Below are 19,078 nucleotides of genomic sequence, written 5' to 3'. Positions count from 1 at the left end.
TGGAAACCTCACATCTTAGCCGTCACTGGGAAATGGCACTGTGAAAATGTGGAGGATATGTAAGTTTGCTTTGCTGGCTTCTAAGTGTTGAAGCCCCCTGAGCCTCAGGCTTTGAATCTGCCCTTTAGCTACATTCATTTTCTAGGTGAGCTCATCTAGTCCTGACTTTAAGTTCATTCTGTACTCCAGATTTATGTCTTCAATCTTGACCTTCACCTTGCTTTCCAGACACATATAACCAACTGACTATGTATCATCTCCCCAGGGATGCCAATAGGAAACTCAGACTTGACATGCCTGAAACCAAACTCTTCATCTTTCCCCCAGTTCCTAAGGCTGATTCTCCCCCAGTGTTCTCTATCTCTGTAAATGGTACCACAATTTATCTAGTTACTCAAGACAAAAACTTTGGCATCATCCTTGAATTTTCTCTTTCCTTCACCTCTATGTAAAATTCATCTGCAAACCCTGTGGATTATACCTTCTAAATATATCCAGAATCTAACTTCTTTTCACTTCCTCCACTGCCCCACTCTACTCTTACCCAGACTTTAGTAGTTTACTAATCGATCTCATGTTTCCACTCCTGCTATCTTTCATTCTACTCACATAACAGCCAGACTGGACTTTTAGAATTGCAAATCAGAGAACTAGAAACAAACATGGTGAGCTTTATGATCACTCAAGCTTGCTGCCTGGAAGTACTTTCCAGACTGTAGTTCAGGGAGAGAGAATCTAAGCAGAACATGGTGACCCTGCTGAGCTGAGGAGAGATTGGAGTTTGGAGAGGCTGAGGCTGCTAACATTTTAAAATCAGAATAATGAAGAGAAGGAGTGAGCCCCTTGTGTCTGTTGCTGAATACCAAACCGTGCATAGGGTAAAACTCCATGAGGCAGGCAAAAAAATTGCTAGAGTCCTAGAAATTGAAAAATTCCCAGAGCTTACACCTGGAAAGCTGAAAGTTGTTTGTGGTCTAATCAGTCAAGGGATAGTACTACTGAATTCCTGGAGCATTCAGTATAGATCTCAAAAGGCTAATACCATATTTATAGAGCTAAGATAGCCCTAGAGTAAAGACTACTTTAGACCCACACGAACAAAACTTAAAAACAAGTCTCAAAAAGATCAAGCTGGACTTCAAGTAATTTGCCAAACTGGCCAGATAAAAATTCAACACTCAATAATGTAAAACACTTTTTATAGAACACTTTTATAGAACAAGATTCAACACTCAATAATGTAAAATTCATAATGTCTAGCTTCCAAACAAAAATGACTAGACATGCCAAGAAACAGAAAAATGCAACCCATAGCTGTTGCTATTTTAGGGCCTTTGCATTTGCTGTTATCTCAGCCTAAAACTCTTTTTCTCAGATATCTGCATAATACCTCATTTCCTTTAAGTACATGGTCAAATATTACCTCCTTAGAGAAGCCTTCCATGATATATAAAATTGCCCTCATCTATCAATCTCATCCTGTTATTTTTTCTTATTCATAGTATTTTTTCACTAGATTATGTCTCTTTGATATGTTTTTGTCTTGATATGTCTTATACAAAGTATATACTCAACAGACATAATGAATGATTGAATGAATACATATGATAAAATATTTTAGTTCCCTTTGAGTAAGGCTAAATATGGTTACTTAAATATCTAGTAAATGCCACCAGGATTTTTCTATGTATAAAATGTAGTCTGCCTTTACCTAGTTATCTCATTAAACTTATACAACCTTATGAAGTCAGTATTATTATGTTCATTTATAGATGCCATTGATTTATTTATTTGACAAATATTTGTTGAGCACCTACCATCTAATCTATTGATAGATGGATAGATAGATAGGTAGATAGATAGATAGGTAGATAGATAGATAGATAGACAGAGCAAAATATTCACAGTGTGACAAGCCAAGGTCAGGCCTACTACCTTACAACCTTGAAACCTTGCATTTGTGCAAGTAAATGGCTTGTATAACTGGGGCAGCAGGATATTGTGAACCCGACATCCAGACATTAGAACCAGTGACGGGATCTTGTATTACTCTTATTCTGGCTCTAAAATTGAATAAAAGGCAGCAGACCCTCACTTCTGGGCTTCCTTGACCTAGCAAATTCCTCTCTCCCCACAGTCTGCTGAGACCCCCGACCTTTGGGCATTCTCTGTGGGAATTGAGGAGTGTCACTGTCCATTTGCATCATTATGTACCCTTGATTTTGTGTAAATCCTTTCTTTAAAAAAACTGAATTTGGGCTTCCGTGGTGGCACAGTGGTTGAGAGTCCGCCTGCCGATGCAGGGGACACGGGTTCGTGCCCCGGTCCGGGAAGATCCCACATGCCGCGGAGCGGCTGGGCCCGTGAGCCATGGCCACTGAGCCTGCATGTCCAGAGCCTGTGCTCCGCAGCGGGAGAGGCCACAACAGTGAAAGGCCCGCGTACCGCAAGAAAAAAAACCGAAATAACAACAACAACAACAAAACTGAATTTATCCTCTTCTCACAGACGTCTACTTTCTGGGTTCCCTCAATTAAGAGTATCTTCAGTCAACTCCTTCCTCACTCTTGTTTCCAAACAGTCATCACATTCTTCCTCCTTAATTTCTCTCATATCTCTTCACTTCTCTCCAACCCCTTGCCACTGCCCTAGTTCAGGCTGTTAACTTCTCCTGTCTGGGGAACCGCAACCTCTTTCGCCTTTACCTCCTGACTCTGGTCTTGCTCCATACAATCAGTTCTCAATTCTCTAGCTAGGTGTGTAAAACTGAGCACTTCACTCCCCCTTCTTACAACTCTCTCTCTGCAGAACAAAGTCTAAAGTCCTTAGCATCACAGAGAGAGCATAGCATTGCATTGTGTGTATTCTCTGCATTGCTAGCTGGCAGGAGTGCTGGAAAACCAGAGTGAAAGCATCCCTAGTGAGTCAGCGCTGCTATTCTCTATAGTCCTTGAACCCGACCTTTCTCTTGTGGTCTATATAAACTAAACTGTCTAGAAGGAAATCATGCTGGGCCAACAATGACAGCATAATGCAGTTAAGAGCCAGCATAAAAGGCAACACTGAATGTTCTACAGCAAGCAAAGAAAAAGATGCTTGGAGTGGCAGGAGAAGGTCGGAGGAAATGAGGCTTAAGTTTAATCTTAAAGGGTGGGTAGTTTTGCAGGCGGTCAAGGTGAGACACGGCATTCTGGGCTGAGCATACAGCATGGCGCAGGGACAGAGGTGTCAGATGATAGAGGGTTTGATAGGTCACACGCCTGAGTCTGGCTGTATCTTGGCACAGGGATCACTGGAGGGTTTTAGAATCAGTTTTCTGTGTTGAAAGGTGACTTTGGCAACAATGTGTGGGATGGATTTAGGTGGAGGCTGGAGGCAGGAAACCAGTGAAGAGGCTACTGCAATAGGTCAGGCAAGAACTAATGAGGGACAGAAACAACACCACCAGCTAACATCGATTCAGAGCTTACTGTGTTTCTGACGCATAGTAGGTTCCCATTTTAGCTCATTTTACCCTAACAACATTCCTAGGAGGTAGGGAAACTGAGACAGTTTGCCCAGGGTCACACAGTCAGGGACGAAGCTGAGATAGAATGCCAGGTAGTAGCCCAAAGCTTATGTGCCACGATGAAGGGGATGGATTCTAGAGTCTTGTAGGATATTAAGTAATGAAAGGATAAGTTCCCAGTTTCCTCCCAGAACAGTCCAGCTCAGAGTGATTGATTTGACTTGTGAGAGGGTCACCAGAGGCCCATCCAACTTCCCCTGGGCATGAAGGACAGGAGTCAGGCCAGCTGGCGTGGCAGCTGGGCCTGTTTTGTACTTCCTCTGAGCTTGGCTTGTTTTGCTGCAGTCTCGTCATACAAAAATGTCACTGGATTTGAATTATGAGAGTCATTATAGCAGGCTGGTGCCAGCATGATGCATGACCAACACGCTCTCCAAATGAGAAGGAGTGCTCCCTATGGGCTAAGTTTAGGGCTCATATGGCTAATTAGAAGCTGCAGAAAATGCCAGCATTTGAGATTTACCAGCAGCCTCTATAAGGCGAAGCAGATACCTCTGTTTTCTGTGAAGGACTAAATGAGAAGGAAATGAATTGTCACCACTTACCACTCAGCAACGAGCAAAACTTTCAAGACCAAAGTGACAAAAAGGGTTTAAGTTTGTATTTCCCAGATTATTTCTACCTAATAGAAATGTGAGCTAATTTTAAGCTTTAAAATCAGACACACTTGTCAGCTATTAGTGATGTCTGTATTATCATGCTTCTTTTCCCCACATCGACCTGATTCTGCCCCATTGGCAGTTGGATGAAGCAGAAGCAAAGCAGGCAAGACACCTTGGTCCTTGAGAATCTCTGTAAAAGTGAGAAACCTCTAGCAGCTATCGTGTTCATACAACGGCCACAGGTCTTTTATTTATTTATTTTTTTATTTATTTATTTTTTTTGCGGTACGTGGGCCTCTCACTGTTGTGGCCTCCCCTGTTGCGAAGCACAGGCTCCGGACGTGCAGCCTCAGTGGCCGTGGCTCACGGGCCCAGCCGCTCCGCGGCATGTGGGATCCTCCCGGACCGGGGCACGAACCCGTATCCCCTGCATCGGCAGGCGGACTCTCAACCACTGCGCCACCAGGGAGGCCCGGCCACAGGTCTTTTAAATTTTTTAATTGAAATATAGTTGACCTACTATATATATATATATATATATATATTTTTTTTTCCCCTGTGGTACGCGGCCCTCTCACCGATGTGGCCTCTGCCGTTGCGGAGCACAGGCTCCAGACGCGCAGGCTCAGCGGCCGTGGCTCACGGGCCCAGCCGCTCCGCGGCATGTGGGATCCTCCCGGACCGGGGCATGAACCCATGTCCCCTGCATTGGCAGGCGGACTCTCAACCACTGTGCCACCAGGGAAGCCCTTCACATGTTTTATAATTATAAAAGTCTAAGTGCTCATTCTGGAAAATGTGGACATTTTTATACTATAGCACAGTGTAAAGAGTAAAGAACCTCTAAACTCACCATGAAGAGCTATTTTCTTCATATTTCCAGTAACAGATGTACCATGTTATATAAACACTGTAAACATCCAGAATATGAGTTTGGAAAAAGCAATGTCAGTCAACTCTGATCTGGAAAACATGTGGTTTCTCTTGAGAAAGGAAGGAACTTAAAAAGATGAGATATGCTTGAAGACACAGAGATTGAAGTGGAAATGACCACCTCCCCTGCTTCTGCCTTACATCTGGGTACTTGTGCGCTGAAAATAATTCCCTCCACTTAAACCCCTTCTTTCAGAACTGAGAGCCCCGTCCATCCCTCCTTTCTCCAGGCACTTTGCTTTGCACATTGTAGGAACTCAGGAAATAATTGTCATGTAGCTGAAGTAGACCTAAGTCAGCCTCAAAAATCAACTGTTTCTATTTAATTTCAGATTTATTTTAATTTATTTTTCATTTGGCAATAAACACTTTTTTAGTGGATTAACCATGACTCATTTTATAGCTGGTCCTACGTTTAAAATGTTGGTGACGCTCTTTCCGCCCTCCAAAGCCCTTGATGGAGCACATGAGCCGAACTCTGTTGCCTTTATGAGCTGGGGTCCACTTTATTAGCCACAGAATGTTTGTAGCTTGGTGTCTTTAACTCCAAGTTCCTTTTACTCACCAAAGGAGGAACCACAAGAGGGACTTTTGCCAGAGGCAGAAAACCTTTCTCCTCCCTTGCTTCAAATCTATCACTTTACAGAGAGGGTGTTTTAATGGGGAAAAGCTAATAAAACTTTTCGCTTTGGATTTTTTCCCTCCCAGGGAAACAGTATTTGGGCCATATAGAGCCATTCAATCTGATGGACCAACTGTTTTAAAGACTTCCCCTCCATAAACCCAGTTTTCTTACAGGGATGACAACCTCAGCATTGTCAGGGCTGAGGGAACAGTCTTGGGGACCAGTTCAGTTCTGGGCTCATTGCAGGGTTCTGGGTACCTCTCTTTCTGGGGGTTGTGTATCTGCTTTGTGTCAGTGGGAGGGCTAAAGGGAAGCTGAAGGAACAGCCTGGGGTAGCAGGGCAGCCGGGCATTTGTGACATCAGCAGGGCCATCTTCATTTGAGTAGGATAAATGTTTCTGTACAAGGCAGTGGTCCAGCTTGAGTCAGGGTCTGAGATCCAGCCTGTGCCTGGCTCTCCTGCGCCCTGGTGTGGGACTGTGTATGGGTGTCTGAGGGCTGCTGTAACAAACTATGACTAACTGGGTGTCTTAAAACAACAGAAACTTGGGAATTCCCTGGTGGCCCATTGGTTAGGACTCTGTGCTTTCACTGCCGAGGGCATGGGTTCAATCCCTGGTCGTGGAACTAAGATCCTGCAAGCTGCATGGCATGGCCAAAGCAAACAAACAGACAAACAACCCCAGAAATGTATCTACTCATAATTCTGGAGGCTAGAAGTCTGAAATCGAGATGTGGCTGGTCCTGGAGTCTCAGAGGGAGCATCTGCACCATGTCTCTCTCTTAGCTTCTGATGGTTGCCAGCAATCTTTGGCATCACTTGGTTTGTGGCAGCATAACTTCAACTTCTGCCTACATCTTCATGTGGCCTTCTCTGTGCGTGTTTCTTCTCTTCTTACAAGGACACTGGTCATATTAGATTTAGAGTCCACCCTAATCTAGTATGACCTCACTTTAATTAATCATATCAACAAATACCTGATTTCCAAATAAGGTCACTTCTGAGGTTCCTGTTAAATATGAATTCTGGGGGGAACATTATTCCACCCCAAATGGGCATCAGCCTGGAGGAGAAGGCACCTTTTAAAAATTTGCCATTGGCTCTGTTTACTTACCAAGCTATAACATTTGCTTTTTTTCTTATTTGTACAAAGTTGGATATCATCTGTGGAAGCAGTCAGCTATGCAAGATCCATTAGTTTGCAAGCTTCCTGAAGCAGAAACCCTATCTGATGCCTCTTTGGGAACTGCCATGGCTTGTATGGTAGATTAAGTTCTTAAAAGTGTTTGTTTCAAGAAAGACAAATACCATATGATACCACTTGTTTGTGGAATCTAAAAAAAATGATACAAATGGACTTATTTACAAAACAGAAACAGACTCACAGACAGAGAAAACAATCTTATGGTTACCAAAGGGGAGGGATAAATTAGGAGTTTGGGATTAACAGATATACAATACTATCTATAAAATAGATAAACAACAAAGACCTACTGTGTAGCACAGGAAACTATATTCAATATCTTATAATAACCTATAATGGAAAAGAATCTGAAAAAGAATAGATATATGTATATGTATAACTGAATCACTTTGCTGTATACCTGAAACTAACACAACATTGTAAATCAACTATACTTCAATAGAAATTTTTTAAAATAAAAAATAAAAATAAATGTCTGCTGCAATGACAGTAAGGAAGCCTGAAAAGAAAACTTCTGATTCCAGCAATTGTAACACAACTTTTTTTCCTTTCAACACAGGTGAGTCGTCCTTAACCTGTTTCATCCCATGTTTTTTCTGCTTCTCTGGTGGTTTGGAAAAGTCTCTTGGATTCTCATGGGTTAAGTGAGGTAGGTTCTACCTCATCACTAAGTGATGCATTCCTTTTCAAAGTGGGCTCCATGGGATATTAGCCCCGTTAAAAATTGTTCCAGGAGAAAAGGGTTTTGTGGTCAAATAAGACTTCTGGGAAATTGTGCATTTGCTATTCTCTTCCTGGAAATTAGCTATACACACTGGCTTTGTAGAGATTCTGACAAGTCCTGCAGTAGAGAAACCGATTACACTTTGTTTAATCCAGTGTATCTCAAATTAACTTGACCACAGTCTCCCCCACCCCTTTTTTGGGGTGTAATAACACCTATTATAATCCACAGAACTAGTCCAGTGGTTTGAGTACCACTGGAGAGAGTGGTCAAGAATATAAATGTTGCAATCAGGCTCAAGTTCAAAACTTAGATTTGCTGACTTCGGACAAGTAACTGAACCTCTCTGAGCCTGAGTTCCTCATCTGTAAGATGGTGTTATAACGCTTCTTGCTTCGTAGGATTAACTGAAATAATGTAGATAAAGTGCTTAGCACGAGGCCTGGGATATAGTAACAACTGAATATGGTTAAGTATCTATTATTATATTATTATTAAAATTTTTAAATTATTTACAGCCCTATGACTTCTTATATTGTTCCTAGAGATCATTTGGGGGAAATGACAATCTTGATTCTAGCAAAGATCAAAACTGTTGACTTTTGTAAAAATCAGGGGCTTTTCCTCAGCTTCTCAGAACTCTGGGGATTGATATTCACCAAATCCAGTCCTTCTGAAGCCGGGGAACTCTGCCAATCAGTTGTGACTTCTTAGGCTGGTCATAAGCCAGTTATGGTCACCTGAAAGAAAATTAAGCCCCAAGTGGCAAATGAAGTTCGACATTTCAAAAGGCATTCCCTGGTTACTGGATTACCTCTGGGAGTGTGAGGCTGGGGTAGGAGGGAGATGTGAGAAACAGGTCAGGGAAAATGACTTGAACATTCCTGGGTTCTAGAAGCACCAACCTGTCCTTTTCGGACACATGTACCACAGAAGATATCACAGAGTCCACTGACGGCTTGGCTGAGGCAAAGGACAGCTTCTACCACGCCGATCCCCAGCAGGATGGAGAACAAGACCACGTTCCAGAGGACGATGTGCTCAGGCTCTTGACAGTTAGCCCAGGTGGGTTGGTTGAGTAAGTAGCTGTTCCTGCCAGGACAGAGGAGACAATTAGCCTGTCTTTGAGAGCCAGGAAAAGGAGAAAGCTGCCATTTACAAGCATGTGAGAGGCACTAGTCTATTACATCGCTCTCATCTTCACAAGGATAGTACATTCATGACTGCCCATTGGTCGAGGGTTGAACACACCATCTTTCCCTGTAACAGCACAGCATCTGAGCAAGGCATTGTGGGTACAGACATAGCCACACAAGGGAGCACAGGAAGAAGCGGAAAATTGTGTGGTGCAAGATTTGAACTGCTCTAAGGATCTCAGGGGCAGTAAGGATTGGTTAAGAGCTCGGGCTCTGAAGTCCCACAGACCCAGATCCTAACTCCACCTTCTTCACTAGGAAGTTCTTGATAAGCTTGGTCAGGGAGGGATAAAATGTCCCCCTCTACATGTCTTGAGTTCTTGTGGCTGGACTAATAATAAAATTGACACAACACAGATTAACAGGAGAAAGAGAAACAAAATTTAATGCATGCCCCTGGAGGTCTCGTAGAAATGAGACCTAAAGTAGTGGCCAAAGGAGGCAGCTTTTTTTTTGCCCACACCCCACGCAGCTTGTGAGACTTTAGTTCCCCAGCCAGGGATTGAACCCAGGCCCTCAGCAGTGAGAGTGCAGAGTCCTAACCACTGGACCACCACAGAATTCCCCAAAGGAGGCAGCTTTTACACTCTTCAGACAAAGAAACAATACATTTGTGAGGAATCGACAGGACAAAGAAACTTAGGTTTGGTTGCTTAATTAGTAAAGAATCTAAACAGTTCGAGCTTGGTAGTAAATTAAGGAAGTAACAAGGCCTGTTCATATAGACCCCTTGGCCCTGAACTCTATCTCTGGCAATAAAGGTGGCCTTTTAGGCCCCGATGTAGGGAGTGCACCTTTCACATGAGAGATTTATTTCCTGCTTTCAGGGAGACAAGAGAGGAGGGTCAGAATGGGCTTCTTACCTCATCCCTTTCTTAAGTAACTTTCACTCAAAATAATCAAAATACCATTGATTGATATGTGTGTCAATATGCAGCCTTCCCTGGCCCCAATAGTTTCTTAAGTGTTTCGGTATATCAGCTTCCTTATATGTAAAATGGGGCTAAAAAATAACATCAATACCATCGAGTGGGTTGGGAGGATTAGATATTAGCACAGTGTCTGCCATGCAGTAGGCACTGTAGGCAATATATTTATAATTATTATCATAAAACGGGGAGGTCTAGAGGTTTAGAGTAGCTGGACAGGGTTTCGTGGGGGAAGGATGGAGTCACCTGGCCTTGAAGGAGGCACCAGCCAAGGGGAGGGCAGTGCATTATAAGAGGAAACAGCAGGCAAGCAAAAACTCTAAGGAATATTTGGGATCAGAGGGTTCTAGCTGGACAAAGAGAAAATGCAATAGGTTTTCAGGCCCTGTTTCATAGAGTTATATATTATTTGGTATCTCTGCCTTTAATCTCTGCCTTCACCCATATCCATACTCGTCTATTGAGTTCTCAATGAGATTGCAAGTTCCTTAAATGTAAAGATTTCTTGGCCTTAATGAGGACTTTTACATTTTACAAAGCCCCTCCGGCTCATCTACAGCGAAAGGATTGAAGGGGAAAACGGAGCTGGGATGCTTGCTGGAGGGCTGGTGTAGACACGGAAGCAAAGGGTGTTGCAGATTTGGAACGGGGTGATGACAGACTAGGCGAAGAGCAGCGGCCAGATTCAAGGTGCACTGGTGAGGTAGAACTCACAGGATTTGGTGGTGGATTGAACTTGGGGTGCAGAAGGGAGAATAATCAGTGACTCACAGGTTTTGGGTGCCATCTAACGGGCTGGGGATGACAGAGAGGAAATTGGCAAGGGAACATCAAGGGTTTGGACATAAAAATATTGAAATGATCTGAAATTCGCAAGAGGAAATTTCAAAGAGGTAATTTGGTATCTGAGTCAGGAATTCAGAAGAAAGATCTGGGCTAGCGATAGACATTTGGGGATTATTTATATGGGTAGATGGAGGGTTCTGAAAGCCATGGGGATGGATGAGCTCTACCAGGGAGAGAACGTGAAATGAGAAGAGAAGCAGTGTCTTTCTCAATCATTGGTGCTGGGTTTCTTATTCCTTTAGGAAAATCAGTGGGCGTCACAGGGCCTGCCATTTAAGGATATCTGTGCAACCCTGCAGTGTAAACCCTGACAGTTGGTTTTTCTTTTTGTAATGCAAGTGCCTGACTTAAGCTTTGATTGTGAAGCATCCGCTTCAAAGAGGGCTATCTCAGATAAACACAGTGCCAGCTTCACACCTAGGTAAAAGCCTGACTGAGGCTCCTTTGTTTTAGCGATCTTGGTTGATTTCAATAACCGACCTTTTGGGCCACTTATTTTTTCTATTCCTGTGCTTTAAATTCCTGCTTTTATGTTGTAAGTTCATCAATAAAGAGTGAGCCTGCGAAATCCTAGACCCCCAGCCTCAAACCCAATAAAAGCAGAACCCCAGGCCCACGCACTTGCGCTCCCTACCACCCCACCTCCCCTCCTCCCGACCTTGCTGTGTGACCCCAGGTGTGCTGTGTAATTTCCAGGTCCTGTATGTAAGAAATCTTTATTTTTTCAAAGTTTCTTGATGGTTATTGCTAAAGGGCGTCTTGCAATCATAATAAGAACCACAAGGACTGGTCCAACCACAACACTACTTATTGATAGGCTGAGATCGTCACAAAACAAACCCCAAATTTGACTATTGTCTCCCCAGTTAGACTGTGAACAGGCAAGGTTTAAATAGGCAAGTGGTCTTATCCCTCTTTTGGAATCCCTTCTCTTATCACAGAGCCTAGTCAGTACTAAGCAAGCTCTCAGCACATGCTCACCTGTGTTTAATAATGGGGGAAAATGAAGTCAAGGTATTGTACTGAATACCTTAGGTGAACTGCTTAATTCATGGGCACACCTTGCCTTGGCCAGTCACCTCTAGAGATTGGTGACTTGGGAATAAATGTGTCGATCTGGTACAGAGAGAAGAGCAAGACACCAAGTATGAATGGGGGTACCTGGCCCCACTACTGCATAGCCAATTCTTGGAGCACACACTCTTTGTGGTCATCACGGTATCATCTTTAGATGTTAGACACGGACGCAAGGCCATAAATGCTACTCACTCCAGGGAGTAATTCCTGAACGGGTAGGTGTAGTTTCCACTGCCTGTGTCACAGAGGGGGCCACTGAGCAAACCCAGTGAAGAAATGACCACACAATACACGGCGCCCACAGTGCCCTGTATGGCCAGGAGCACAGGGAACAGCATCTGCAATGGAACAGAATCAGAAATTCAGTGCAGTAATGCAGAGGGAGGTGGTGGTCCTTTTGAAAGATCCATCCTGAGTTTCCTGGCAAATTGAAGAGGGGAATTGATCTGGTGGGCATCCTTGTTTTGCTTCCCAAATGCACACAAAAAATGGGGGCACTAGAGCTGAGAAGACCTATGTCCATTCATCTGCTCCATTTGCAATTCTTTTTTTTTAACATCTTTATTGGAGTATAATTGCTTTACAATGTTGTGTTAGTTTCTGCTGTATAACAAAGTGAATCAGCTATACATATACATATATCCCCATATCCCCTCCCTCTTGCATTTCCCTCCCACCCTCCCTATCCCACCCCTCTAGGTGGTCACAAAGCATGGAGCTGATCTCCCTGCACTATGCGGCTGCTTCCCACTAGCTATCTATTTTACATTTGGTAGTGCATATATGTCAATGTCACTCTCTCACTTCGCCCCAGCTTACCCTTGCCCCTTAAGGGTACTTGAGGACTTGTCCTCAAGTCCATTCTCTACATCTGAGTCTTTATTCCTATCCTGACCCTGAGTTCTTCAGAACCTTCTTTTTTTTTAGATTCCATATATATGTGTTAGCATATGGTATTTGTTTTTCTCTTTCTGACTTACTTCACTCTGTATGACAGACTCTAGGTCCATCCACCTCACTACAAATAACTCAATTTCATTTCTTTTTATGGCTCAGTAATATTCCATTGTATATATGTGTCACATGTTCTTCATCCATTCATCTGTCGCTTAGGTTGCTTCCATGTCCTGGGTATTGTAAATAGTGCTGCAATGAACATTGTGGTACATGACTCTTTTTGAATTATGGTTTTCTCAGGGTATCTGCCCAGTAGTGAGATTACAGTGTCATATGGCAGTTCTATTTTTAGTTTTTAAGGAACCTCCATACTGTTCTCCATGGTGACTGTATCAATTTACATTCCCACCAACAGTGCAAGAGGGTTCCCTTTTCTCCACACCCTCTCCAGCATTTATTGTTTGTAGATTTTTTGATGATGGCCATTCTGACCAGTGTGAGGTAATACCTCATTGTAGACTTTTTTTTTTTTTTTTTTTTTTTTTTGCGGTACGCGGGCCTCTCACTGTTGTGGCCTCTCCCGTTGCGGAGCACAGGCTCCGGACGCGCAGGCTCAGCGGCCATGGCTCACGGGCCCAGCCGCTCCGCGGCATATGGGATCCTCCCAGACCGGGGCACGAACCCGTGTCCCCTGCATCGGCAGGCGGACTCTCAACCACTGCGCCACCAGGGAAGCCCCTCATTGTAGTTTTGATTTGCATTTCTCTAATCATTAGTGATGTTGAGCATCCTGTCTTGCGTTTGTTGGCAATCTGTATATCTTCTTTGGAGAAATGTCTATTTAGGTCTTCTGCCCGTTTTTGGATTGGGTTGTTTATTGTTTTGAATATTGAGCTGCATGAGCTGCTTGTATATTTTGGAGATTAATCCTTTGTCAGTTGCTTCATTTGCAAATATTTTCCCCATTCTGAGGGTTGTCTTTTCACCTTGTTTATTGTTTCCTTTGCTGTGCAAAAGCTTTGAAGTTTCATTAGGTCCCATTTGTTTGTTTTTATTTTATTTTCATTTCTCTGGGAGGTGGGTCAAAAAGGATCTTGCTGTGATTTATGTCATAGAGTGTTCTGTCTATGTTTCCCTCTAAGAGATTTTTTTATTCAAACAGAAAGTCACAAAAATTATAATCATCCTCATCAGTTCACTCAGTCCCATGTAATTAATTTTTTTTCATCTTGATCTTTTGTTAGCACTTTTATGAATTCATCAGTTTTCCATTAGAGTTCTGAAAATGCTTATTCATTCAGTCCAGCAGTATAGTTAGTTACCAGAAACCTGTACTTGTCAGAATCTTTTCCATGAATTCCTTGAAGATGAAACCCTTTTATAGGAACATATTTGCAAAAGCATCAGAGTACACCCACAACGGTCTGTAAATGACAAAAGACTGAAAAATGACCACGGTTAAAGATTTAATGAAAGTTCATAATAATAATGCAATTGACAAAGAAATTTAGTTATCTCTGTGATATACATTTTAAAGTAATAACTAGAATTATGACTTATAACATTATACCAGAACATATAATATTTTTAGAAATTTCATGTAATGTCTGAAACATTTATATTAACATATTTCTATACAAATAACCCAAAGAAAGTTTAGTATTAGTTGGGTTTTTATGTTTGTTTGTTTGTTTTATACTGCAGGTTATTATTAGTCATCAGTTTTATACACATCAGTGAATACATGTCAATCCCAATCGCCCAATTCAGCACACCACCATCCCCACACCACCGCGGTTTCCCCACCTTGGTGTCCATACGTTTGTTCTCTACATCTGTGTCTCAACTTCTGCCCTGCAAACCGGTTCATCTGTACCATTTTTCTAGGTTCCACATTCATGCATTAATATACGATATTTGTTTTTCTCTTTCTGACTTACTTCACTCTGTATGACAGTCTCTAGATCCATCCACGTCTCAACAAATGACTCAGTTTCATTCCTTTTTATGGCTGAGTAATATTCCATTGTATATATGTGCCACATCTTCTTTATCCATTCGTCTGTTGATGGGCATTTAGGTTGCTTCCATGACCTGGCTATTGTAAATAGTGCTGCAATGAACATTGGGGTGCATGTGTCTTTTTGAATTAAGGTTTTCTCTGGGTATATGCCCAGTAGTGGGATTGCTAGATCATATGGTAATTCTATTTTTAGCTTTTTAAGGAACCTCCATACTGTTCTCCATAGCGGCTGTATCAATTTACATTCCCACCAACAGTGCAAGAGGGTTCCCTTTTCTCCACACCCTCTCCAGCATTTGTTGTTTGTAGATTTTCTGATGATGCCCATTCTAACTGGTGTGAGGTGATACCTCATTGTAGTTTTGATTTGCATTTCTCTAAATATTAGTGATGTTGAGCAGCTTTTCATGTGCTTCTTGGCCATCTGTATGTCCTCTTCGGAGAAATGTCTATTTAGGTCTTCTGCCCATTTTTGGATAGGGTTGTTTGTTTCTTTGATATTGAGCTGTGTGAGCTGTTTATATATTTTGGAGATTAATGCTTTGTCCGTTAATTCATTTGCAAATATTTTCTCCCATTCTGAGGGTTGTCTTTTCGTCTTGTTTATGGTTTCCTTTGCTGTGCAAAAGCTTTGAAGTTTCATTAGGTCCCATTTGTTTATTTTTGTTTTTATTTCCATTACTCTAGGAGGTGGATCAAAAAAGATCTTGCTGTGATTTATGTCAAAGAGTATTCTTCCTGTGTTTTCCTCTAAGAGTTTTATAGTGTTGGATCTTACATTTAGGTCTCGAATCCATTTTGAGTTTATTTTTGTGTATGGTGTTCGGGGGTGTTCTAATTTCATTCTTTTACATGTAGCTGTCCAGTTTTCCCAGCACCACTTATTGAAGAGACTGTCTTTTCTTCATTGTATATCTTTGCCTCCTTTGTCATAGATTAGTTGACCATAGGTGCATGGGTTTATCTCTGGGCTTTCTATCTTGTTCCATTGATCTATGTTTCTGTTTTTGTGCCAGTACCATATTGTCTTGATTACTGTAGCTTTGTAGTATAGTCTGAAGTCAGGGAGTCTGATTCCTCCAGCTCCACTTTTTTCCCTCAAGACTGCTTTGGCTACTTGGGGTCTTTTTTGTTTCCCTACAAATTGTGAAATTTTTTGTTCTAGTTCTGTGAAAAATGCTGTATGTTGTTTTATAGGGATTGCATTGAATCTGTAGGTTGCCTTGGGTATTATAGGCATTTTCACAATGTTGCTTGTTCCAATCCAAGAACATGGTATATCTCTCCATCTGTTTGTATCATCTTTAATTTATTTCATCAGTGTCTTATAGTTTTCTGCGTACAGGTCTTTTGTCTCCTTAGGTAGGTTTACTCCTAGGTATTTTATTCTTTTTGTTGCAATGGTAAATGGGAGTGCTTCTTAATTTCTCTTTCAGATTTTTCATAATTAGTGTATAGGAATGCAAGAGATTTCTGTGTGTTAATTTTGTGTTCTGCTACTTTACCAAATTCATTGATTAGCTCTAGTGGTTTTCTGGTAGCATTTTTAGGATCCTCTATGTATAGTATCATGTCATCTGCAAACAGCGACAGTTTTACTTCTTTTCCAGTTTGGATTCTTTTATTTCTTTTTCTTCTCTGATCGCTGTGGCTAAAACTTCCAAAACTATGTTGAATAATAGTGGTGAGAGTGGGCAACCTTGTCTTGTTCCTCATCTTAGAGGAAATGGTTTCAGTTTTTCACCTTTGAGAATGATGTTGGCTGTGGGTTTTTCATATATGGCCTTTATTATGTTAAGGTATGTCCCTCTATGCCTACTTTCTGCAGGGTTTTTATCATAAATGGGTGTTCCATTTGCAATTGTAACGAATGAAATCACACACTACAAAATTGTGAGCAGGAAATGTAACTTATTCATCACTGAACTCTTAGAGCCTACACACTGCCTGGCATGTAATATAGGTGTACTTCCAGTCTCCTGGTCTGCACTCACAGCAGACATCAGTTACTGATCTCAGTACTCTTCCCCTAGAAGAAAAAGCACCACAGTCCTCAAAACAGAGCATCTGACTGATTGGTATTGGCTTTGTTTGAAACCTAAATGAAACCTACTCGCCATCCTGGTGGTGGGTGTTTAGCAAGTGTTGTATGATTGGATGAATAATGAATAATCACTTTTCTAATGCCTGAGTCAGTGATCAACACAGGGCCTTGTACTGTGTACAAACTCCATAAATGTGTTGGCTGGATGGGTGAATGAGTGTGACAGCGAGGCAAGTGTCTGGGACAGGCAACCTCCTGGCATATTAGCACATTAAATTGGGGCAAAGCTGAGGGACTCATTTTCTTCAAAACATGAGCTCTTATTCCTGACACGTCCATGTTGTGTCTTTCTTACCACAAGAAGTGAGGGAGGGGCTGGCTGGAGTTGAATGGAATGACTCAGGGAGCTCCTTGGAGATGGTCCTCAAATGACCTGGTGGCCAAGGTCTCTGTGGAGGGTCTGACTGGGGACTGCAAGTGTTGGGAGAGGGGACTCTGGGAGTAGAAAAGAAGTGAGACAGTGTATGAACTAGGAATATAAGAACAGTGAACAGCTTGCTGTGAGCAGGGACCTTGGTAAGCAGGTTTGTATGTGGGAAAGAGCACGATCTGGGGGTCAGGAGACCAAGACGAGTCCCAGCTCAGCCAGACCTGCCTTCACTGGGTGTGTCTTGAGAGCCAACCGTGTGTCAAGCATCTGGGAGTATGTAGATGATAACTGCGGACCTTGCCTTGAAGAAAGCAGCTTATATTCTTCCTGGGGTTGCGTAAATAGTCCTATATGTCCATTCCAGCTTTAAGATTACAGCCATGCGAATCTGGGCAGGCCACTCAGCCTCTCTGGGCTTTTCCTTTCCTATTCATCAAATGTAGACCAGTTTGTAAAATTTGTGGTGACATTTCTATTGGTTTCTTCCAACAGTGTTGGGCAGTAGAAAGACCAGTGGCATAAGAGGGCCACATGTCAGGAACAAGACATAAGTACATAATGGATACACTTACAGAGTGTCAGCCTTCTGTTCTTCATGGGGTGATTGTAAGAGAGTATCTGTGAAAGAGTTTTTGACAGTAAAATCTCCAATTCCCTTCTTGCTCAAATCCCAGTTCTAAGATGTGTTAATCTACTGGCTATTAGGGAAATAAGAAAGCCACAGGATGGGGGGTCCTAGACCTTCCCACAGACAGACAGACTGATAGAAACAACCAACCAAACCCTGGCAGGCTGGTTCACCAGAGCTCACAGGCTTTGTGTGTTAACGGCTCTCTTTATACCCTCTCCAGGCTCATTCTTCCTGGGATCTCATGCAATAACCCTCATCACTGTTGGAGAGAGCCCTGCATAATATCACTGTACTTTAAAAGGAAGTATTAGTCATTTAGATGTGGAATCTAAAAAATGATACAAGTGGATGTATATGCAAAACAGAAACAGACTCACAGATACAGAAAACAAACTCATGGTTACCAAAGGGGAGAGGGAAGGGGAGTGGGACAAATTAGGCATATGGGGTTAACAGATACAAACTATTATGTATAAAATAGATAACCAACAAAGATATACTATATAACACAAGGAATTATACCCATGATCTTGTAATTACCTGTAATGGAGTATAATCTGCAAAAATACTGAATCACTATGCTCCACACCTGAAACTAACACAATATTGTAAATCAACTATACTTCAATAAAACTAAATAAATGAAAGGAGGGTATTAGAATTATTAGAGTATGGTCAGTGGGTTAATAGTCTGGCCTTCAGAAGAGAGAAAGCTTGCAGCCTAGGAAATAAGCCCTTTTGGGGGTATGGGTGGGAGTCAAAACATTCTGTAGACCCCACAGTACTTACCCCACATCTGTGAGCACAGCAGTCCTCTCCACCTCCCCTCAACATTATCAGGGCTGGCACCATAACCTGTGGCAAAGAAGATGCTCTTGTAATGAAGGGAATGTTACCATTTAGGAACAAAGTTCCAAAACTCAAGTTATTTAAAAATGTCTAATGATTCCTCATTGCCTGTAGGACACAACACGGGTCCTGGACATTGTACGTGAGCCCTCATGCCCTGCTCCTGACCTGCCACCAGAGCCTCACCTCTCCTCTGTAGAGACGTCTTGACACACCACCTTATGGGCCCCCAGGAGACACCTGGGACCTTCCTGCCTCTGGGCTTTTGAATATGCCCTTCACCCTTTGCCATCAGATAAACTCCTATTCACCTGCAAAGGGTCAGTTCAAATGTTATCTTTTGTAGTAGGCTGAACAGAAAGGCTCCCCCCGCCCCCGCCCTGCCAAAGATATATTCACTTCTGAATCCTGGGACCTGTGAATATTACCTTATATGACAAAAGATACGATTGAGTTGGGATCTTTATTATTTATTTATTTACTTATTTTTGACTGCCTT

At 42.3% G+C, this 19,078-nt stretch overlaps 1 long non-coding RNA gene across 1 annotated transcript; it reads left to right on the top strand.

The window, feature by feature from the left end:
• Positions 1-7,492: 7,492 nt before the first annotated feature.
• On the top strand, positions 7,493-18,803 carry LOC132494290 (uncharacterized). Its single transcript, XR_009533040.1, has 3 exons — positions 7,493-7,582; positions 8,553-8,722; positions 18,694-18,803. It is a non-coding gene; the product is annotated as an uncharacterized LOC132494290 (long non-coding RNA).
• Positions 18,804-19,078: the final 275 nt, after the last annotated feature.

The sequence above is a fragment of the Mesoplodon densirostris genome, chromosome 7 (assembly GCF_025265405.1).
Source record: "Mesoplodon densirostris isolate mMesDen1 chromosome 7, mMesDen1 primary haplotype, whole genome shotgun sequence".
Lineage (NCBI taxonomy): Eukaryota > Metazoa > Chordata > Mammalia > Artiodactyla > Ziphiidae > Mesoplodon > Mesoplodon densirostris.
This window is presented reverse-complemented; position numbering and strand designations above follow the sequence as displayed.